This window comes from Ochotona curzoniae, unplaced genomic scaffold, assembly GCF_017591425.1.
Source record: "Ochotona curzoniae isolate NIBS_2020 unplaced genomic scaffold, NIBS_Ocur_1.0 scaffold_4505, whole genome shotgun sequence".
Classification (NCBI taxonomy): domain Eukaryota; kingdom Metazoa; phylum Chordata; class Mammalia; order Lagomorpha; family Ochotonidae; genus Ochotona; species Ochotona curzoniae.
Window position 1 is genome coordinate 29,050,283 of NW_024467118.1, and position 21,357 is coordinate 29,071,639.

At 42.2% G+C, this 21,357-nt stretch overlaps 1 protein-coding gene across 4 annotated transcripts in view; it reads right to left on the minus strand.

Annotated features, from left to right (window-relative positions):
* Positions 1-21,357, minus strand: part of TEC (tec protein tyrosine kinase) — a 110,459-nt gene that overhangs the window by 46,622 nt on the left and 42,480 nt on the right. The window lies entirely within an intron of this gene.

The following is a 21,357-nucleotide window of genomic DNA, read 5'->3' on the forward strand; positions in this document are numbered from 1 at the left end:
CCATCCACTAATAAATAAGGAAAATATGGTACATCTATACAATGGAATACTATTTGACCATTAAAAATAATGAAATCTGGTCATTTGCAAGAAATGAAACTGGAAGCCATCATTGACTTACATTAAGTGAAACAAGCCAAAAATAGAAAGCCAAGTACTACGTGTTTTCACTCAACATACATTTTTTTTTAAAGATTTATTTTTATTATTTTTTCATTGGAAAGGCGGATATACAGAGAGGAGAGACAGAGAGGAAGATCTTCCGTCCAATGATTCACTCCCCAAGTGAGCGCAACGGGCCGATACTATGCCGATCCAAAGCCAGGAGCCTCTTCCGGGTCTCCCACACGGGTGCAGGGTCCCAAAGCTTTGGGCTGTCCTCGACTGCCTTCCCAGGCCACAGGCAGGGAGCTGGAAGGGAAGCGGGGCTGCCGGGACCAGAACCGGCGCCCATATGGGATCCCGGGCGTGCAAGGCGAGGACCTTTAACCACTTGCGCCACCGCGCCGGGCCCAACATACATTTTTTTTAAAGTTATCTCATAGAAGTTAAAATGTGTACTTATGCTAAAATGTATACAGATAAGAGGCTGGAAGAGAAGTGGAGAGGTGGGTTGAGGAAATTTGATTGGTATATATTCAGTAATATTGGCTAGAAGTAAGAAGTTCTAGACTTCTAAAGCACAGTAGCGTGATGATACATAACATTCATATACTTTATATTATGTATCAAGAAGAAAAGAATGAGAAAATGAATATTTTTACTACAAAGAAATATGAAAAGCTTGAGGAGACAGCTATATTCACCCTGGCTATAGATTATTTAATGTGCACATGTATAAAAAAATCACATGGCATCCCATAAATATGTATAATTTTGTCTAGTAATATTGTTATTACATGAATTAATAAATAAAATACACACTGCAGAATGCTTGGCCATTCTGAGAAATGCTTCCCTGCTCAGGCCTAAGCAGATCTCCAGTGCCCAACAGCCTGCTATGCTACTCATAGAGAACCACCAACACATGGTTTTCCTTACCCATCCTCCCCTCTGCAGTGGTGAAGAAGAACCTCAATATACCACCTAAATGACCTTAGAGGACAGAAAGGAACTTCAAGGAGTTATTCTAGAAATACAGTGGGTATAACTCAAACCTCACTATTACAAAGCATCAAGTTTTAAGTGGATTCAAAAAGAGAAGTGGCTTTTCTTATTGCCTTGTGCTAAGGCAACATCAGATGATCAATGTTAATACATTACTATTTTTGTAAGTCAAAACTAACCAAATATCAATGATTTCAGATGGTTCAGTTCAATGTATTTGCTGTTACTCATATATTTCTCACTTTGAAATGCAAGCAGCCTATGCCACTTACAGTTATTTATCTGACTCCTTGCTGGATACCTGTTGTCCATACTAGACTGAATCATCAGGGATACAGGGATGTCCTTTGCATGGTAGTCACTACTAGTACCCAGCAGTCAGGACTCAATACCTAGTGCTGATGACCCCGGAAATCTTGGAATATGAACCAGGTCTTACTTCAGCCAGGTTTAGCTGCTAACCTAGCCTAACAACAATTATTTTGGCCCATCAAGTCTCACATTTTTGTTTCTGTAAATAGTTCAGTGATAAAACACTTATTTCAAAGTTACCTCAAGTGGTATTTGTACAGCTCCATCTAAGCTTCTTTGTGTATTCTATATTTATACAGGATGATGGAACATCAGGTCACACTATACAATAGCAGGTCACAGTATATAATTTATTTTCCAAAAATTAGACAACCTTCTGCTCCCAGGACAGGATATAAAGTCAAAAATTAACTGAGTAAATAACCTCACATCATTTCCTAATATCCACTATCCTCACTACCTCACTGCTTTTATGCAACTCTTAGGTAGCATTTGGTAAGGAAAGCATAGCTCCTGTCCTCAAGAAAGTCACAATGGACTAGAAAGAGACAACTGCACCTCTTCAGTGTGGTGTGCTTTATGGGACAAAAGCAATGGGACACATAGAAAGATGTTCACTGTGCAGCAGAGTCAGAGAAGGCATCACTGAGGAGGTGACTTTGTGAGGCAGGCTTTGAATCACTAAAAACAGCTTTCCCAGCAAAGAAAGAAGGAAGAATATTGCAAAGATATAGCAAGCCACGAACACGGCAGACTGGAGGACTTCAAGCATTTCAGAGTGATCAATGTGTTAAGATGCGTCAAGGAGGATGGAGGGAAAGGCAGTGAGGGTGGAGAATAGAGGACGGGAGCAGTCCACAAAGACTTCTGCAGGTAACACAAAGGGTTGCACTCTACCTTCTAGGCAACAATGAACACCAGCCTAAATTGTTATATTAGGCTGAGCAGGGGCCTAGAGCGATAAAAAAACAGAAAGCTGAGCCCAGCTCTGCTATTTGGTGAGCCATTATAAACAAGAAGAAAACTGTGATAAATTTTGAAAAATAGAAAAAAATATAAACTTTCTGTTGTCTTACATGTAATATCTCAATAGGTTGAAAACCAGCAGGACACTGTAACACTCAGCGCTACTGCTTAGAAGTAAGATTCTGGAGACACACTCAGTGAATCACCCTGGACCAGTTAACTGGCCTCTCTGACACCTCAGTTTCTATAGATACAAAATAGGGTGGATAGGAGCTCCAAAAACTCCCCAAGTTGGTGGTAAGAATTGAGTTAATTCATGTGAAGCTTCTGGAACACAGCTGATGAACTGTTCAGTGTTTAATAAACATAGCTACTAATACAATTTTTCAAAGCCACACTAGCTCTAGGGAAAACAAAAACAAAAGCCACAAGATTTGTTTAAAAAAAAAAAAAAAAACCCTGACACCTACCTTCTAGACTCCAAGAGAGATCTTCTGAGAATTGCTGTCAAATGTGATTGTGTCTTACCAAATCAAACCAAATGGCATGCATGAGCTCCTTCATTAGAGCATGACAAATATCAGTTCTCTAAAGTTACAGGTCATGGCAGAAATCATCGGATCTACTGACATCCCCTCTTTTCAACCAGAAAATGAGATTTAACCTGTATCTTGTGGGTTTCACAATTCTGTTTTTTAAAACGATGGCTGATGGCTCATGTGACTGCACTATTTTTGCTCTCTGAGGTTGTTATATTAGCTTTGTCTTACAGTATGAAACCAACACTGAATCAGCAAACAACTACACTAGCACTTCCTTTTTAGGTTAGTTAAAGCTGATCTCCGCTAACTCCTAGCCATTAACACACAATAGCAGGGAGAAGCAGCTGCCAACAATCTCACCCTCTTAAAAGAATAATTGAAATAATAAAAGGGTATATTTTTATCACTTATGCTTTCTTGATGGCTAACTCATATTCTGATTAATCTAAAAGTTAATATATATCTAATCCTCAGTAAATACACAATCAGAATCAGCCAAAAAGGTATCACACCATTATCGAAAAGAGGCTCAGGACACTCTACAACTGAGACTGCCTGGACCTGGGACTTTCAGCTCTGCCCCACTTTGCTGAGACCTTTAGCCAGCTACTCAAACTCCCTGTTCTTCTGCTTTCTCATCCATAAAATGGGAATAATAAACTTAGCAATTAATACGATTAGTATCTACCACCAACAGTTACAAGATTCAGTTAATACTTACAAAGTACATTAAGACCATGCCTGGCACATTGATCACCACTGGAAAGACAACAGACTATGTGGTATCCAGCAAATGCCAATCTAGGCTACATACTGTTTTGAGTTAGATGCCAGAAAACCACATATATGCAAGACAGGTACCCACACCTTCCTCCCTGTTCTGAAAAGTGCCCTGCTCACACCAGCAGGAAGCAGCCATTCTCACCACCAGAGAGGAGCGGAGGCCGGGAGAGAGCCACACACACCAACCCTGTGACACTAACCCTCATCTTCTGAGCTACTTTCCCACCACTAACTGCTCTTCTCACTTACTGTGTTTTTATAATTGTCCAAAGTGCTACTCTTTGCCTTCGGAGGCCAAGAACTCTAAGGTCACCCACCTCCGTTTGGATCTCCCACATGGGATGGAAGAAGCCCAAATCCTGCCTTGCAGGATCCAAGGGCAGTGAAACTACAACCAGGAGCACTGAGTGGTCTGCAGAAACAGAACAGTAAACTTCCTTTGGGACCAGGGAGAGGAGCTTTCTCTAGTCCTTGCCTGGTTCCGACTTTGGGTCTCCCACCCTCTCTTGTAATGACCATCAGGGTCGCTCCAGAAACCCCTCAAAACAAACTAACAAATAAACAAATAAACAAAAAAAACCACTTAGAATAGATAGAGAACAGCAAGGAAAGCTTAGAAATGGACAGGAAACGGTCAGCGGGGATGCACTTATAACTCACTGGGTGGGACACAAAGATTAGTTACTCCTCACTAGGGCATTGAACATTTCTCTGCACACCCCTCCTAAAACTGTTCACCTAAACTGTTGACATATGTCTTGTTAGAGTTATAGAGTTAGACTACCCAAAAAACAGCCAGGTTCTGCAAAATCATGCTTCAATGTTACAAACTGCTAAATACTAAAATTAAAATAGACATGAGAGAGCTGAATAGTAATCTATAGTCATTTTAAGGTGTATAGAACCCAGTTGTATATAAACTAATAACTGAAATGTCAATGTAGAAGTCACAGGATGTGGTTCAGAACTTGCATTCTTTTTTTTTCTCTCTTTTAACATGTTGGTTACTCAATACCATGTCAACTAATTCCATAATGTTATAAATTGTTACTGATGTAATGCTGGGGCTTTTCATTGATTGGCATGATACTCTGTCAGCTCTACCATCAGACCAGAGATGGTCTCCCCAAGAAACTGCTGAACTTATCTGGACAGTAAGATACTGGACTTTATGCTTGGTAGATCCTTGCAATGAAAGAAACTCAACTGAATTTTAACTGTGGTAATGCAATAAGGTACAGCAATCCACCATGGGGGGGGGGGGAGGAATCCCAGTGCCTATAAAACTGTGTCACATATGCAATGTAATCAATTAAAAAAAAAAGTGCTACTCTTGGTCCATCCTAGAATAAGCTTTCAGTTTGAACGGTGGGTTGACAAACTTCCATCTGAAGGCTTCCACAAGTATGCTAACTACTGAATAAAAGGTCTACATTTTCTCTGTGTTAATCTGTCTTTCTGGTGGTCTAAGTTCCATGATTCCAGCCAGAAAAACTAAGCTGGACAGGGGAAAAAATAATGATTATTGCTTTTCCGCACTTCCATACTATAGGCACATTTATTAAAATAAAACAAAAAGTTTTAAAAAGTTCCCAAAGCCCTTCCCTCCCTAAGCCTAGAAACCAGTCTTGATTATCACTATGAAAATGTGTGTCCAAGCATGACACAGAAATGACAACAAGTATAATGCTTCCCTCTGGCTCTATTTTTATGACAGATAGTTTCATGCTTTTAAAAATATCTTCTAGTCTTCTAAGCCAAACTGACAGGAGAGTGCAGAGTTCTCTCATATGTTTGCCTGTACATGGCCTTGCAGAGGGGATATTTTCTCCAACGTAAATGAAGAAAATGAAATTCAGAGTCTTAGCAAATGGCCAATATGTGTCACTGAGAGTAAGCAACAGAAAAGGATTCAGAGGAGATCCACTGGCCACTGCCTCCTTCTATAGTAGCACAAAATGAACAAAATGAACCGATGGCTCCAAATTTATTTCTCTAACCCCAACTTCTCCCATGTGTCCTTATTCTTAATATATCACTAATTTGTTTCCTTTATACCTCTTTAGCCACATACAAAATAAATCGGCCACACTCCCCTTCAACTTATATTTCATTTGATTAAATGGACCATCCTTGACTGTTTTCCCAGGCCACAAGCAGGAGCTAGATGGGAAGTGGAGCAGCCAGAATATGAACTGGCACCCATTCAACAGCCATTTATGCATATTTACCACTGATTGAGAACCTGATAAGTGATACCTTCATCTACTTTGTGAAACTTATCAATTCAAGAGGGACACTGATAATTTATTAATAATATATTAAAATACAGATAAGCACACAAAGTAAAGGTGTAACAAGATTATTGTGGAGGGAAATCTAATCTAATCTGGAAGATAAGGGCAGATGTGCTGAGGAAATAATAGTGAAGCTGAAAACATGAAGGGTAGGTCTTCCAGTCCAAAATGGAAATACATGTATGCCCGACAGAGGGAGTGGCTACTGCACGTGCTCTAAGAAGAAAAGGCACTGAAGCCCAGGGCAGTAGCCTAGTGACTGAAGTCCTCACCTTGCATGTACCAGGATCCCATATGGGCACCAATTCATATCCCGGCAGCTCCACTTCCCATCCAGCTCCCTGCTTGTGGCCTGGCAAAGCAGTCGAGCACGGCCCAAAGCCTAGGGACCCTGCACCCATGTGTGGGAGACCTAGAAGAAGCTCCTGGCTCCTGGCTTTAGATCAGCTCAGCTCCAGCTGCTGCAGTCACTTGGGAAGTGAACCAACAGACAGAAGACTTCTCTCTTTGTCTCTCCTCTCTCTGTAAATCTTTTAACAAAAATAATAAATCTTTCAGAATGAGAAGCACTGGTATCTTCAAGCAACAGAACGACTGTTGGGTGTCGGGGTAGGGTTTTGGGAAGGGAGGAGAGTGAAGAACAAGGAACAGCAGATCAGCATAAACCGGAGGGCAGGTGTCCTACAGCCATGCTGAGAACTGCTGAGATTTGAATTGGGGAAAATGGGTTCTTGCAAGGTTTCAGGCCAGGTAGGGACATGATCCCATGTGTTTGTAAAAGACCACCTCGAGGGTAGGCATTTAGCCTAGTGGTTAAGATATCCTCATCCTCCATCAGAGAACTGTGTTCAACTGCAGCTGTGGTTTCCACTTTCAGCTTCCTTTTACTGAAGACCCCATGAAGTAGCAGTGATGGTTCAACTAACAAAGTCAACAAGGTCCCTGCTACTCCACTGGGAGACCTGAATCGAGTTCCTGATTCCCAGTTTCAGCCCAGCCCAGCCCCGACTTCCTTGGGCATTTAGAAAGTAAACCAACAGGTAGGAACTTTTGTCTCTCCTTCTCTCTCTCATCCTCCCTCTTTCTCATGTATTAACTCAAAAAACTAAACAAATAAATAATAGATCTGTGCATCTGTCATGTGAACCAGGCTGAAGAGGGGGTAAGAATATCAAGAGAAGTTCTTCAGGATGTGGCAGAGATTGCTAATTCTCTACCCAAAACATCCATTCCACTAATAGTGAAAGAGAATAGAAAAGTATTTGTCAGCTCATTTTGAAGTTAGGTGTGACCACGTGGCTAAATTCTGGTCAGTGAAACGCAGGCTGAGGTCTTGAATGGAACATAGAGAAAGCTATCAAAGGCTGTTGACTCAGGTAGGAGAAGACCCTCCTTGCTTTTTCTGTCCTCTTCCTGTTTCTAACAATTAATTTACACAAGATAGCTGGAGCTCCAGCATGCCAGTTTAGGTCAAAAAAATTTTTTTAAAGATTTATTTTTATTATTTTTTTATTGGAAAGGTGGATATACAGAGAGGAGAGACAGGGAGGAAGATCTTCCGTCTGATGATTCACTCCCCAAGTGAGCGCAACGGCCGATGCTATGCCGATCCAAAGCCAGGAGATTCTTCCAGGTCTCCCACGCGGGTGCAGGGTCCCAAGGCTTTGGGCCATCCTCTGCTGCTTTCCCGGGCCACAGGCAGGGAGCTGGAAGGGAAGCAGGGCTGCCGGGATCCCTGGGCGTGCAAGGCGAGGACCTTAACCACTTGTGCCACCGCGCCGGGCCCAGTTTGGGTCAAAATTAAAGAAACAAAGTGGTTGGGGTAAGGGAAGAAAGATTCAGAATCACCATCTTGGATCTACCCATTCATACCAGTTCTGGACAAGCCTGCCTCCAGCCTTTTTGTACACACCTCACTCCAATCCCACAGGGAGAGAAAAATTTGGTTTTAAATTACTACGGTTCAGAGATTTTATGCAACAGACAGCCTGAGTCCTAGTGCAGAAAGCACTGCATTCAGCCAACAAGAGGGAGTGGCAGCCTGGATCATGGTAGTGAAAGAAATGGGAGGAAATGGCAAGACTGAGATGTATTCAGATGGAAGAACCAGCAGAATCTCTTAAGAATACACACAGAACTCCAAAGAACAGCCACTTTGGAGAGAAACAGAGACAGGACCGTGCTTGAAAAAGAAGTAAGAAGGAACAGAAAAAAAGGAAGCAGGAACATCACAGAGTTCACACCAACAGACAGGTGTCAATTCTGCACAGTACTAACCTCAAAGAGGCCGGCAGAGCTCTTCCAGGTGGGGTTGCAACAGCAAGAACGCAAGATCTGAGTGGAGGCTCACAGACAAGTGAGGAGAAGGTGGAGGGTGGAGAGCAAAGTCTGGCAAGGCTTTTTGTCCATGTTTGTAGCTTTTAAGGTTTACTAAAATAAAATATTAGCTAACAATAGGTGAGAAATAGAGTTATTAGGAGTTACAGCTTTGAAAAGCATGAGAGAGTGAAACACAGTAATTTTTAAAGCATCAGAAAGCTACCAGACTTGAAGCATGCTCCTAAAATTTCATTTTCAATAACAGAATTTTCAATGAACAGAAGCAAAACAAGGCAAATAGGAAGCAGGCTACAGAAGAGCCACTAGTTTGCTCTTTATCGTCAACATTTGAAAAAAATATTTTAGGAAAAGAGGAGCAGCTACATACACTTGATTTTTCTTGTCTGTGGCTCCACTTGGAGAGAGAAAGGTCAGAGAGAGGTAGTGGAGGGGTCTCCAGCTGGGAGAGGAAAGGAAAAACCATTCTCACTCACTGACAGCCCAGGCAGTGGTCACTCAGCTCACAAAGGCAGGGGCTCAGGATGGCAGACAGAGCCATGATTCCAACATACCGTGGCTTATTTGACGGCAGGCAGGTTTCACCACCACAACAGACCTTCTTTCCAACAATTATGTTACACTTTCCATCGCTACTTAAAAATAATATTATTTTCACTAAGCCTAAGCAGTGTCACACAGATGGAACTAGGAATCACTGGGCTGAGTGAGACAATCCAGACACAGAAAGATAAACACCACATGATCTCACATGAATGTGGAAGCGAAAAAGTTGAGCTCATAAATGGGCAGAGAACAGTGGTCACAAGAGGTTGGGGAGGGACAGCAGGTGACAAGGGCAGGAGGCACAATAACTTATTGTATATTCCATAAAGACCTAGAAAAGAGGAATCCAAAGATTCCCAACAGAAAGAAATGATAAATATGTAAGGAGATAGAAACGCTAATGCCCCAGAGTCATATAAGTGAATGAGTACAAGATTTGACACTGGACACTTCTTATCAGAACCAGTGCTTGCTATTTTAGTTAGAAAACTGCTTTTCTTCATGCTGAAGAAGAACATTGCTGGTCATAAGGTGGAGGAATCCACCATGGAATCCACCATGGGGGGGTTAGGGGGAGGGGCTGGGGGAATCCCAGAGCCTATGAGACAGTGTCACATAATGCAATGTAATCAATAAAAAATAACAAAAAAAACCACATTGCTAGTCATGAAATTAAAATAAGCTAACTAAAAATAATTTTGCAAAGACATTGGCAAGAAATAGTCTTTACCTCATGTGAGAACTGGCCAGATGAAAGTGAGGTGAGCTGTTTTGTTTTCCTTAACTCAGCCTGCCTTGGCAACTCAGAGTAAGAGGAACCTGGCTTTCAGTCAGCTCAGGGCCTCCTCGGGCTGGCTGCTCCTTCCCAGCCCTTCGGGGATGTGTTTATGACAGGTGGAGGCCACAGACAACTGTCAGCCCAGACCTAAGAGAACACAGGAAGATGTGGCCCCACCATGTGGTCCAGACACCCAGGGGGATCAGGTGGAGGAAACTGGTCCACAGTAGTCAAAGCTCACCAATGTGAAAGCAAGTCTGAGACAGGGTGTCTGGGGCTTTGGAACAAAAGAACCAGTGTTTCCACTGGAAATAACTATCAGTGACCTCAGGTATTCAAATGAAGAGAAGAGCCGCTGAGAATTCAGAGTCTGCTTACAAAGCCATAACCTAACATCTGGAAGGAGCAATCACAATGAATCACAATTTGGAGGAATAGTTATTCTGGATAAATCCAGATCAACATCCGACACAGGCAGTTGCTTTATAGCCAGAGGAGTTAACAATCATGATGGATTTGGAAAACTCAGGTGCCATGATTAGAAACTCATTTACCATGTGGATCAAGCTCTCTGCAAACACTGGAGAAGACACAGAAAACAACGAACACTCATGACTCCTAACCTTTCTGATTCACTTTGCAGTTGGTCAGTGTGCATCAAACAATTATCACATCCCAGCTGTAGGCAACTACCCAGGTTGCCTTATACCTAGGCAAGTGTTACACTGCTAGGAAAAAAGCAGCCAATAGTTGATGGGCATTCTGGGCCTGGATAATGCCAAATTTGTGTTAACTGTACCAGTGTGCTACCATAGTTGTCTATTGCCTCTAAGTGGCTAAAGTTCTCGTCTTGCAGGGGTCAGGATCCATATAAGAACAGGTTCATATCCTTGCTGCTCCACTTCCCTTCCAGCTCCCTGCTTGTGGCCTAGAAAAGCAGTCAAGCATGGCCCAAAATCTTGGGACCCAGAACCCACGTGGGAAACCCAGAAGAATCTCCTAGCTCCTGGCTTCAGATCAGCTTAGCTCTGGCCAATGGAACCACTTGGGGAATAAACCAGTGGAAGCAAAATCTTTCTGTCTCTCCTTCTATCTGCAAATCTACCTTACCAAAACTAAATAAATAAATCTTAAATATTCATATTTCTCATATATATACCATATATATGTATATTTAAGAAATATGTATATTTAAGATTTATTTATTTATATTTATATATATGAGAAATATATATATATGAGAAATATAAAGAGCATCAGACCAGAACATGCCACCCTGGCACCCCTGGACTGGGCTAGCTGCAGCACCTGCCGGCACATGCAAGGGCCAGGAGTGAGGACAGACCATGCCAAGCAGAGCCATGCTACCCACTGGCATGCATGGGATCCAAGGCTGGAAACAGGCTTGGTGGGGAAACTTGGGGAACTCCCCTGCCTAGGCACAGGTCCTACTGGTGAGCTTGAGAGCCAGAACTGGAAGCAGGCCAGGCCAAGCTGGGCTACCCACAGGCACATGTGTGAGCCAGATCTGGAGGTGGGCCAGATTGGGTCAGTCCACAGCACACACTGACATGAGAGCCCAGACAGGGTGCAGGCCAGGTTGGGTACTGCAGTACCCACCAATTCATGTGAGGGCTGGAGTGGGACAGGCTGGACCAGGCTATAGCACATGCTAGCAAATGGTGAGCCTGGGAATGGGCCATCACAGACTGGAACACAGCATCTGTTGGCACACACAAGACCCGGGGATGGGAACAGGCTTGGTAGGGGAACATTAGGGAATCCCTTGCTGGACTGTAGATCCACTGCTGAGCATGAGAGCTGGCACAGAGGGAGAGCCAGGCTGGGCTAAGCTGCCATACTTGCTGGTGCACACAAGAGACAGAATAGGTGCAGGTCAGTTGGGCTAGGCTGTAGCACATGCTGGCAAGTGGCTTGGCACATAGGGTATGAGTCATGTCAGGCTGACCACAGTACCACTGAAAAGTCCAAGATCAGGTGTTTGGAGTGAGCCTGGTAAGGCATTCCTCTTCTGGGGTGCAGTTCCCACTGGTGAGCATGAGAACTAGGCTAAGGACAAGCTAGTCTGGTCAAGGCAGCAACACTCATCGGCATACGTGTGGACCAGGTCTGGAGGTGTGAGTCAAGCTGAGCTAAGCTGCAGCACCCATGGGTGTGCCCAAGGGACATATTAGATGCAACTGGACTAGGCTATGCTGGCAGCAGATGCTGGCACATGCAAAAAATCAGAACTAGGTGCAGGCCTTGTGGGGGTTATTAGGGATTACCTGTCTAGGCTGCAGCATCCACTGATATGCATGAAAACCAGACCTGTGACAGACTGGGCTAAGCTAGGCCACAGTTCCCATCATTTCATGTGAGTAATACGGATGGGGGTAGAACAGACCAGGCAGCTACATCCACGGGTATGTGGGTATGTGTACTGGCTGGTGCAGCTGACAGACCAAACCTAACCCTGCACTGGCTGCGGCACACAACAATCATGTCTGAGGCCTCTTTAGTTGCTGATACCTGTGCAGGGACAGCATGCCTAGATGCACAAGGGGACAAGAAGCCCAATTCATGTGGGCAAGCAGAGGACATTGAGTGCCTCGTCAGAGGATAGAAAGTAGAACAGGTTGAACAAATCTCCTGGCCAAGCTTTGCAACATGTTCCTGAACCTGTGGATACACTAAGGAGGACTTAGTCAGCCAATAGACCTTGGAAAGATTTTCTCAACCCTGGATGCAATGAAGCTGGCAATATCTCATAACTATCAAAACCACTCAAGTAACATCCTGGAACATTGTTCCTCACATCAGGGTCTTTAAGGTGTCATCAAATGACTGTTCCCCATCTCTGGGTGCTGAAGTAGCTTGACAGCAAAGAGTGGTCCCCTCCCCCACCTTGTAGCAGACACCCTCCTCCATATCTACCCTCTCCACCCTAATCGGAGACTCACATGGGCATGCATTAAATAACATTAAAATTCATTTTATTACATTTATAAAACTTTTATTACATTTATTAAAATTGTATATTTTTTAATGTGCTAAGAAAGCACATTTTGGTGACATAGAAACCTCAAATACCACTGCTGTTTTGGAAAACAGTGTAGCAGCTCCTCAAAAAGTAGAACACTCAGATGATGCCTAGTCCCCACTGAGTACCCTGGCAGCAATGTTTCACCTGTGCTATGGCAACCCACCGGTTCCATCTGATATAACTCCAGTGGGAGAGGCTCTTGGAAGTCTGGTCCAGGAACACTTCACCCTAATTGCCATTTCCCTTTGCTGATTTTTCTTGGTTTCTTTTCTCCACATTCTGATGAGAATCATGAGTACATGTGTCTGATACATTTTATGAGTTCTCCAAGCAAATCATCGAACCTGGAAGTGATCTTGGAGATCTCCCACAACCTTGGCACTGCTGCTGAGTCAAAATGAGAGAGACCTGGTTTAAATCTCAACTTCGACATTTATTAATTGTGAATCAGTTAGCCTGGATTTTCTCTGGGAAAAAATAAAACAGTACAACTGCCTCCAGGAGACTGGGTGAATAATAAATAATTGGCAGACACTCAATAAATATTCTATCCTTTCCTCTTTACACTAACATATGATGGCACTCCCTGTGGTTGTGCAGCACCTAACCTGCACAACTGCAGATGGCCCCATGGCTCATTTCACCCGTTGCTCCCCTCCATGTCTGGGCTGGAGTCATTTCATGCCAGTTTATGAGGGTCAGTTGCGTATAATATTTCCCAGCTTTGTGTTCATTGATGTCAGGTGGACACACAAAATCTAGCCAGACATGGAGCACTTAAACCATGGAAATTGGCAAATACTATAAATCAAGCTTCTTTCTCCTTACTCACTGTTGCTGAACATTTACTAATACCACTGTCCTCTTCACTTAAAAAAATAAATAAATAAAATGAAGATGAGGTTCCTACTAGATGGCTTTTTAAAAATAAGTAAGCTATATGAAAAGATGCTCAATATCACTAGCCATAAGTAAATATTCATCAAAATCTCAATGAGGTTTCATTATAAAATGAGTATAATCAACAAGACAAGTTACTAACAGTCCCTAACGAAGATGAGTAGAGATCAGACAGAACCTTCTTACAACGCATCAAATATCAAAATTGATTTGGAAAAGTCTAGTGGTTCTTCAAAAGGTTAAACACATAGATAATGTCTAGTTCCCCAAATACAAATTCCAAACCCATACCGAAGAGAAATGAAAACACAGGTGTCATTACAAACATGCACACCTGAATGTTCAAAGCAGTTCCACTGACAAGAGCCAAAGGATGGAAACAACCCAATATTCATCAATGGATAAAGAAAATGTAACACAGTCATACAATAGAGTTTTGTTTAGCTATAAAAAGAAGTAAGTGTTGACATATACTATAATGAGCCTCAAAAAATGCAATGTTTAATGAAAGGAAGATTTCCACAAGTCTTTTACTACTCTACACTGTTTCCTGTTTGGGAAGGCAATGAACTTGAATAAATTTATTTGTAATTGAGTAACAACTTGCAATGTTTCTCTGTGAAAAACCACTCACAGTATTTATGAAACGTACTATTTAACCAAACCCACTTTGAAGTTCTTGAGAGTTAACACCTAACTGTAACCTTTCTCAGCTTCTTTCACACAAGGACTCCACAGAAATATTTCCTTTCTGTGGATGCCTTTTTACTGCACAATTCTACGTGACTTAAATGCACAGGAGGATTCCCACCAACTCACAGGTACAAGGAGGAAAAAAACAAAAATTAACAACTGGTTAAAAAAAAAGAAAAGAAAAAAACAGCATTTTCAATAGTCTGACAAACAAATGAACAAAGAAGGGAAGGAGGAAGGAAATGTACGTATACAAGTGGTCAGTGAAGTTACTGTTTAAGGAAGTTCCCCTTTGTGAAAAGTAGCACAATGTGGTTTAACAGACAGTTAGGAAGATAAGACATCTTCTTTCACCTAGTCAAATAGGATGGCACTTCTGAGAAGGATCCGACTTGGTTGTCCCCCCACTTTCTTTGCTTGTCAAATAGAGGATGGCCAAATTTATGAGTTTGTACCAATAAGGGATGCTGAAGAGGACAAATCAATGTAAGTGTGAGTTCAAAACCCTTGTATATCTGTGGACCTTAAACTGTGTACAGTTCAGAGCAGAAGGAAATCTTGTGGGGCCAGTGAAGAGTTCCAGGTAATCTACAAATGCATGGGCAAGAACAAGCGATAGTAACCAGTAATGCTCAAGCACAAGAGCCCTACTGCTCAGGAGGCCACCTTCTCCACAGCAGCAAACAGCGCAAGAAAGCTGAGTTGTGCCTGAGTGTCTGTGGGGGATCAGTTCCAGCAGCCCCGGAAGATACCAACCTCTGCTGGTGCTTAAGGCCCCCATGTAAGATTCATTAGAACCTGTATGCATCATCTCACACACCCTCCTTCATCTCTGGATTACTTAATACCTAATGCAAAGTAAAGGTTTATCTCTTAGCACAGACACAGGTTTGTTGGCTTTTTTTTTTTCCGTCCATGGCTGGTTGACTCCAGATGTGGAGCCCACAGTTACCAAAGGCAGACTGCATGTCATTACAAACCCATGAAAGTGTCTCAAACACACAGCACCTCTGGCACACAGCTCTGTTCTGGAAGCTCTTTGAACTCTTCCCATTACAGTTTTCACAGACTTTTGTTGCAGGGGCACAACTAATCAAATCATCAGCCATGTGATGAACTCAACTTCCAGTCCATCTCCTTTCCCCAGAAGTCGAGGGGAGGAGCAGAGAGGGGCTACTTCCTAATTAGTGGTTTCCCTGGCAATCAGTCCCCTTTCTGCCACTCCTGTACCAACATTTGGGAAGTTCCAAAGTCACCTCACTAATACAGATGTAGGTGAAGTTGAAAGGGGCTTGTTGCAAATAACAAAAATTCTCAATATACATTTACATGCTCTGCAGCTATTTCAGGAACTAGGAACAAAAAACAAATACTGAAAGGAATTTCCTTTCTCCTTAATCATTCTGGCTCTGTTTCAGATCCCTGTCTGTTTCAGGGGCAAAAGATCAAAATAAATATTTCCTACTATATCACATTATAAAGTCCACTGGGCAACACAAATATGTAAATAAAGTCAATTAATCCCCAAGATGTCATAGGCATGCATGCAGGCATAAACAATCATTCTACCTTCACTAGAGGGAGACAGGGGAGAGGAATGGTATACAATGAAAGCTTCAGAGAAAGCAGGGACTGTGCTAAATCAGAAATGAGTGTTCACCAGGCAACAGACAAATATTTAATGGACAAACTAGCTGGTGAGCAGAAAGACAGGGCTGGCAAGTAAGCAGCAAAGTTTATGTCACTTCAAGTAGAATGACCATTGTTAGCCCAGAAACAATGTGACAGTAACTGCAATTACAATGTTTTCAGAAATGTTAGCTTGATCCTAAGAAGCTACAGCTTTTTTGTTAAGATTTATCTATTTTTATTGCAAAGTCAGACATACACAGAGGAGAAGAGCAGAGAGGAAGATCTTCCATCTGATGATTCACTCCCCAAGTGACCACAACCGTCAGTGCTGTGCCAATCCAAAGCCAGGAGCCTCTTCCAGGTCTCCCACGCGGGTGCAGGGTCCCAAGGCTTGGGCCTTCCTCAACTGCTTTCCCAGGCTACAAGCAGGGAGCTGGAAGGGAAGCGAGCTGCTGGGATTAGAACCGGCGCCTATATGGAATCCTGGTGCTTTCAAGGCAAGAACTTAAGCTGCTAGGCCACCACGCCAGCCCAGAAGCTATTGCTTTTAAAGATTTACTTACTTATTTAAAAGCAGAGTGACAGAAGGAGAGGAAGAGTCAAATCTTCTAATCACTAGTTTGCTCCTCAAATGGCTACAACAGCCAGGGCTCAACCAGGATCAAAGCCAAGAACCACCAACTCTGTTCAGGTCTTCCACAGCAGATAAGGACACAAGTACTTCAGCCACCATTCATTGCTTCCCAGGAAAATTAACAGGTAGCTGGACTGTAAGTGGGGTAGTAAGAATTTGAATTGACACTCTGATATACAATGTGAGCATCCAAAGCCATGGCTTAACCTATGGTGCCACAGTACCGTGTCAAATGCCCACCCCAGCTCCAGCTATTAAATATCTCTGACAGCTGGCTAGATGAAAGATGGCAATCCAAAATACAAAAAGATAAGCAGTCACCCACTTAAGAGAAAGGGATATGGAGAGGCAGAAAGGATGCAGAAAGCTTGATTTGAATGTGTCATTTTGAATGGGCCATAGGCTGCCTAAATTAAACACTGTTCCTGAGTACATCTGTAAGGATATCTCCCAATGAAAACAGCAATGGAATTATTGGAGTTAGTGAATGGATTGCCCAGGGTGGGCAAGTGTTGTCCATTTTTCAATAGAACAAAAGTTAGAGGAGAAAGGAATTTGCTGAGGCCCTGCCTCTCTCTTGCACTGGAACATCACCTGCCCAGGGCCTGGGATTCACATCCCTGGCTCACCCAGTTCTCATGAGTGGAGACAGATTGAATTGCATCACCAGCTCTCCTGAGTCTCTCGTTAAGAGAAAACACATGGAGGAACTTGTCAGCCTCCATAGTCCCAAGAGTCAATTCATCACACATCTCCTTTCCTATATGCACACGTATGTCTGGGTACACACTATTACAGAAGAACTACACGATAGGCTGGCGCCATGATGCAATAGGTTAAACTGTCACCTATGACACCAGCATAACACACCGGAGAGCTGGTTTGAGTCCCAGCTGCACTGTTTCCCATCCAATCCCCTTCAAATATGCCTGGGAAAACAGAGGAGGAAGGCCCAACGAATTGAGCATATGACAAACTGGATAGAGCTCCTGGATTTTGGCTTTGGCCTGGCTCAGTCATAACAGCCATCTGGGCAGTGAATCAGTGAACGGAAGATTCCCCTAAAACCAAATGAAGTCAACTGACAGGAGAGTTAACCCTTCTCTGCTTTAATTCTTACATAAAAGAAGTAACCTGAAACAATGCCATGTTAACTGTTACTTCCCTGTTGTTATGCTCACTGTCTGCCTCCCAACAGGAAGTAACTTTGAAACAATGTGTTTTTTGTTCTTTGATTCCTGCTTTCTTCAGCTCTTCTCTGCCTATGAAACCAACTTCTGCTCAGACCATCAGAACATTTATTCTGTTTTATGGACACAAAATATAGGTATATTTGTAAATCATATGGCAATATCATACATATCTACTATTGACTCAGTTTCTCTGACAAACCCTGGCTAATACATCAGGATTATATGGTAGAAATGGTGATGAAAAAAGCAGCTGGGTATAAAAAAAAGAAAAAAAATATATATGAATGTAATTGTAGGTTACATATAGAATAGAGAATGTTAATTTACAAAGTCCAAGTAGATACTGATAGGTTTAGGACAAAAACCCTGTCTAGTGTTCATTTTCTTCAATCACACAAAAAATTCAAAAAATTTGTACTTAAAAGAAACAAAAATGTCTTCCAAAGTTTTAATGTTACACTGTTTCTGTATTGTGGACAGCACTAACAGACTTGTTCCTGTTTTCCCGAGTATCCAGATCATTTTAAAGATATATGGGCTTTAAACAATCCTGCCATTTTTCACAGGCGTTTGTAATTTCTTGGATGGTGTGTGTTGTGCAAGTTGTAACCTTTCTCAGCCTCAGTTCTTCATTTTGAAATTGAGTCTAATAAAACTTACTGCAGCATTGTTTTCAGAAATAAAGGAAATTATGGCTAAAGTATTCAACATAGTGACTGGTAGGCACACAGGACATAGAAAGCTGTATCATCTTTACTACTAATGGGCCAGAGAGAGCTAACACAGCAGGCCTGATACCACTAGCCTTAGTGAGGCCTACATGACAGGTGAGCCCAGGACTGGCAGCAGACAACCTGGACTCTGGGAGCACCCATATAATCCATAACACTGGTCAGAGTGGCTCACTTTGCTATAGCTACATAAAGCTTGCTGTTTATGCTGGGCACTTGTTTCCTTCTGGAGTCAGAACCTGTGTACACAGCTCAGAGCATCTACAAAAACCCAGGGCACTGAGCCATTACTAACCCCCTTGGCAAACAACATTTTACTTTGTGTCGCAGCAACTCAGTGTTCAGTTGCAATTATGCCTCTCCTCTGTGACTCCACTGAAATGAGACTCTCGGGAGCTTGTACCTGGCCCCACACACCTTTCTCTTTCATTGATTTTGCTTTGTGCCCTTTGCTTTGTGTCCTGTGAGTTATCCAACAAATCACTGAACCAGAAGGTGGCATTGGGGGATTCCTGACCCAACTTTCCCTACTCCTTCGACTTCATAAATGATTAGCCATTTTCTATAGTTGAGCAGTATAACTGACAACCATCCATACTGAAGTCCAATTATAGACATTGCTAATTTCCTTTTTTCATTTGTTTTCTTCAGAGGCAAAGAACAGAGAGTGGCAAAGACAGAGAGAAATCACTGATTCATTTTGTGAAATGCTTACAACAGCCAGCAACACAACACAGGTTTCCCATGCAGGTGGAGGAATCCAATTACTCAAACCATCACTACTGCCTTCCAACAGCTGCATTAGCAGGGAGCTGGAGTCAGGAGCCAAAGCTAGGTCTCAAACCCAAGCTAAAACACTCGAAAATTCCTGATTTCTTTGCTATTATTAATTGCAAACCTATATACTACCTACATTTTTTATTCAAAATAGAAATTACCCTATTCCTTGTTTTCTCACCATTATTTAGTAGGTCATCATACTGCTTAAACTCCTGTCTGCTCCCCTAACCTCCATCTCAAAATCTCATGAAATCTCCACACTGAAAGAGGCATCAGGTTGTCTGACCCATGTGTCATTTGCTCCCTTACTAGAAAACCACATCACTTAAGAAATTTCCAGTGTCTTTTGTTCTATGTTATTACAGGTTACAATCATACAACAGTGGCTGCACTGTGATTGAACACGTTAAGCTGAGTCCACGCTGCTCCACTTCTGACCTAGCTCCCTGCTAATACACCTGGAAAAGGCATCAGAGGATGGCCAAGTGTTTGGGCCACTACACTCATATGGAAGACACAGAGGAGGCTCCAGGCTCCTGTTTCTGTCTTTTCTTTCTCTTTCTCTTTCTCTTCCTCTCAAATAATAATAACAACAACAATAATAAACAAGGAACAGCCCCTCACAGCAGTGGGGATAGAGGCAGGAACATAGTGAATGGTACTAACTGCCTGGGCCTGATGTCACAGTCTCCTCCCCCCTACAAAGAAGGTATAATCAGACAGGAAGTGTCAAAAGTAGAGATTTTAACAGTTTGTCATTCCAGATTCGCCTGTGGCTAAGGCTTCTCCGAGGTGAAGAAATGAATCAGATTCTGAAGCAAGGGGAGGGGCGGGGAGTAGTCCATGCTCCCTTCACTCCACATCAGCTAGCTCACTCAGGGCACACTGACTCTGTAGAAGCCTGCCTCACTACAGTGGCCTCTGGGTCTGAGGATTCCACCAACCTTGGGCCTAAAATAAACTTTTTAATAAAAACTGTTTATATTGAATATTCATTCATCTTCTCTTATCATTATTCCTTAAACAATACAAGATCACAACTGCTTACACAGCACTTATATTGTTATTAGGTATACTAAGTAATCCAGAGCTGATTGAAACTATACAAGAAGATATTAAAATGACATTAAAAATTCTGTATCAAGCCAGGTCTGGTAGCCTAGTGACTAAAGTCCTCACCTTGCATTGCTGGGATCCCTAAAGAGCACTAGTTCCTATTCCAACCACTTTACTTCCCATCCAGCTCCCTGCTTGTGGCCTGGGAAAGCAGTTGAGGATGGCTCAAAGCCTTGGGACCCTACATCCAAGTAGGGGGACCCGGAAGAAGCTCCTGACTCCTGGTTTCAGATCGGCTTCAACTTCGGTCATTATGGCCATTTGGGGAACCAGCAGATGAAAGATCTTTCTCTCTGTCTCTCCTTCTTTCTGAAAATCTGACTTTCCAATAAAAACAAATAAATCTTTTTTAAAAAATCTGTATCATTTTATTTAAGGCACTTGGGTATCCCAAGATTTTGGTATTCAAAGAAAGTCCTGGATATAGAAGAATGGCTATAAATTTATCATCTTCAAAATGAGTCAACAATTGAACTCATTTTTAACAGTATAAGCACATATTTTTAAACAAATAGATTTCTGTGGTTTTCTTTGCTGCTAAAGCACATTTTACCACTTTTACTATAATATTTCTCTCATTTCTTAGAATCATTACATTAAATCTAAATTATAATAAATTATTAATATACAACAAATTATAATCTCAGATTCCTAAATAATTCCTATTTGTGATAACAATTGTTATCTGAAATCCCCTTGGATCTATGAAGTTCTCTGACTTAATAAATCAAATGTAGTACATGTACATAGTAGCCATACATAATTAAACACACTAATATTTCTGTAAAGAGATGTACCAATATTCACACTGAACAGGATAAAAAAATAGCTTTGTATGAGGTCAGATTTTACCACTAAAAGTTTTGGAGTCTCAGTGCAGGCATGGTAGAAATTTAGTCTTTAGTCCTAAATTAAGTGAACCCGAAGAACTGTGCAGGCCCCAGTGACAAAGTCGAAGCCCATC